The following is a 3,757-nucleotide window of genomic DNA, read 5'->3' on the forward strand; positions in this document are numbered from 1 at the left end:
AGACCATTGGTGTTGAGCATGTTGACATAACACTTCTAAGGTGAAAGATAATTGTTGCCTGTGGCCCTACCTACAGCCATAAAGGGGGCATACTCCCTAGGGTTCATATTAGAATTTGGAGGTAACGTAGTTCTCATCAGGGAGTATTACTCCAGCTAATTTATAGAGTGATGCTAAAAGCTACTAATTTTGAGTGTAGTCCCAGACTTCTAGTCTCAGCAACAGGTCCAGGTTGATGAATAAGATGTTCTTCTTCTAGGGCTAAATGATCCACAGATTCAGTAGTGATTGAAGTGTCAGTAGCAAAGACAAATGCTCTTTGGAGTCTTTAGCAAGCTCCTATTAGTAAATTACAGTGCATCCATTTACATTTTGAAGTAAAGCCCTGCCATCCTCTATGGATAAGTATTTTTAATTGAGAAATAGCTCTTGGCCTACTACTTGGTCTTTGTAGAAACTAAATGCTGAACCAGAGACAACAGAGATGCCATGAGACCTAAGCTACCCATAATGAACCAAGTGTTAATTGGCTTACCAAAACAAAACTTTAGGCATGCATTACACTATCAAATGGAAGTAGGATATATAAAATATGGTGCAAGGAGATCCTAAAGCACGAATGAATCCCATAAAGTGGCTCAATGCCCATGGTCCACACTTCCGATATGCTACCTACTCTCTCCCAGCCTGAACCTGTGGCTTTATGTAAGTTCTCCATGATAAGTTGGCAGGGGAAGGGAAGATTAATGTATGATTTAAAGACAGTTCTACATGATGGGCAGATACAACCTATGAGTGGGCTACCTGCAACTCTGTGGCCCCTTCTGAGAATCCCTGAAGGATATGGTGAAGGAAAATTTTCTCAGTGGACATAATTTCAAGTAATGCACCTGGTTGTATGTATATCTGAGTTGGAAGGAAAAAATGAGCAGATGTAGGATGATATACTAATTCTAGGGCTATGGCTGATGATTTGCATGGATAGTCAGAGGCTAGGAAAGATTATGCTTAGAATATTAGTGACAAGAATGTTTGGGAAAGAGGTTTGTGAGTAAACATCTCAGAATGGGTAAAATATATAAAGATATTTGTGTTCCGGGTGAATGTTTAATAAAGAGTGACTTCAGCAGGGAAGCATTTTACTTTGATAATTAAGTGGATAGGGTGACTTGTCATTTGGATACCAGTTAGACTGTTTTCCCAGCCACGTCATCATCACCAATGGGTTCATGAACAAAGTGTCCATAGTGACAAAAATTGAGGTTATACATTGACTTACCAACCTGGACTTCTCCTCACCAGTGCTGGCCTAGCTACCACTACTGCTGAGTATGATGATGCCAGACAATTAAGTTCATGAACTAATACTAGAAAAAGTGCTACATACCTCATTGCTAAATATCACTGTGGTCACCAGATGGCCAAGGCAAGTTGAGTCCTGCATAGATGACTATAGCCACAGGCACATTCTCATGGAATTCACTGACATTACCATATTCCCTAAAATTCTTAAGCAAATGCCTTCCTTGAGAGAGTGGCAGAATATCATTTCAAAGACTCACCCAGGGCACTAGCTAGATAGCAACACAGAGGATCCTCAACTTATGATAGGTTCTGTCCTAGTAAACTCATGGCAAACTGAAAATATATAAATTAAAAAAAAAAACATTTAATATACCATCCAATAAAATATTACAGCTTAGCCTAGACTACCTTAAAGCTGCTCAAAATATTCCTCTGTTTGAGAAAAAATTATAACACAAAACCTATTTTATAATAAAATGTTGACTATATCATGTGAAAGTATTGTACTACATACTGATAGCCATGTAAAAGATCACAACTGAAATTTGAAGAATGATTTCTACTGAATATGTGTTGTTTACACATCATCATAAAGTCAAAAAAGCCTAAGTTGAACAATCACAATTTGAGGGTTGTTTGTACTTTTTAGAGCTAGGATAATTTTCTCTAGTATGCTATAGGTAGCATATGCTCTAAATCAATACCCAACATGCAGTGCTCTTTCTTCAGTAGTCCAGAATTCACATGGATCCAGGAATCAAGTAGTGGAAATAGGAATGGTACCATTTATTGTTACGTCTATGACCCATTAGCATTTTTTTTCTTTCCCTGTGTCCCTGCTTTTCTGGTCTAGAAGTCAGTTCCAAAGAGAGAAATGTTTTACCCAGAGATATAATAATGATTCTATTGAACTGGAAGTTAATAGTGCCACCAGGCTACTTTGAACACTGTTATGCCTCTAAATTAAAAGCAAAGAATAGAATTACTATCATTGCTGATATGACTGATTCTGACTACTAAGGAGAAATTAGGCTGCTACTCAAAAATAAGGTAAGGAAGGATATCTCTGAAATATAGGAGATCCCTTGGGACATCTCTTCATATTACCATGCCCTGTGTTAAAATGAATGGCAAATTATAACAAGTCAATCTTAAAGGCCCAAATCTTTCATAAATGAAAATTTGGGTTGCCTCATCAGCTAAAAAATTGCAACCGGTTAAGGTACTTGTTGAAGGCAAAGGAAATACTGTACATTATAGATAGTAAAGAAGGAGGTTATAAATGCCAGCTGAGATCATGTGACCAGGTGCAGAAAAGAGGACTAATTGTAATGAGTATTTCTTCCTTATTTTATTATAAACTATATATATGTAAACTATAAATATACAAATGTGTATACATACATTTCCTCTTGTTTTCTCCCCTCTCTTACCCCCTTATCATGTATCAGAATACATATTGACTTTATGTCCTAGTATTTAATTATTGTTTACTTTACATCATAGTATTTGTGTTACAGAATATTGAGGAGAAGAATAAATATCATGCAAGTATTTACTACTTAGCATCCTCTTCTCAGATAAGAATTAGTGGATTTTTGGTTGTAGGCAGGATATTTGTATAATGTTAGAGAACATGTAGCCTTGTTATTTTCTTCATTTAGAGATTAAGTATGGCTTAAGGAAAATACATATGGTTGCCAAGTAAACAAGGAGTGGATTTGTGATTGTAAAATTTATGTGTCAATTGGTTGGGCTATGGTGCCCAAATATTTGGTCAAATGTTATTCTGAATGTTTCTGTGTGTTTTTGAATGAGGTTAACATTTAGCCTGTTGGCCTTTTGACTTCCATCACAACGTTGGCTCTTCCCTGGAATGGGCTTTTGGCCCACCCAGCAGATTTTGGACTTGGACTTGCCACACTCCATAATCATGTGATTTAATTCCCTAAAATAACATGTCCTATTAGTTTATTTTCTCTAGAGAATACTCACTAATACAGTAATATTACCATCTTATGTGATTCAATTTACCTATTTATTTGATTATATTTTTGTTATCACTATAATATAAACTCTGTAAGAGCAGTGATATTGTGCTTCTTTTTAAACATATGTCTCCTAAGTATTGATGTATATTAGGATAATTTCTGGCTCCCTAAATATTTGTTAAATAAACTATTAAATGATTAAATGGAGACATTAGCAATGTTCACCTCCAATATTTTAATTATTTATTATTACAAGGAAATAAATATGAAAAAGCAGGAAATAATATTCCAAAATATACTGAAGCTAATTCTAGGCTGTGAGATTAGCAGCTTATACCTTCTTTTTTTCCTTGATGTACTTAAAAAAAATAGATTACAAAAAAATTGTTGCTGTTTTGTGAGAAAAGAGACATTGATTTGAGCAATTGTGTGCAAGTATATGTATACAAACACAATCACCT

This window comes from Nycticebus coucang, chromosome X (assembly GCF_027406575.1).
Source record: "Nycticebus coucang isolate mNycCou1 chromosome X, mNycCou1.pri, whole genome shotgun sequence".
Taxonomy (NCBI): Eukaryota; Metazoa; Chordata; class Mammalia; order Primates; family Lorisidae; genus Nycticebus; species Nycticebus coucang.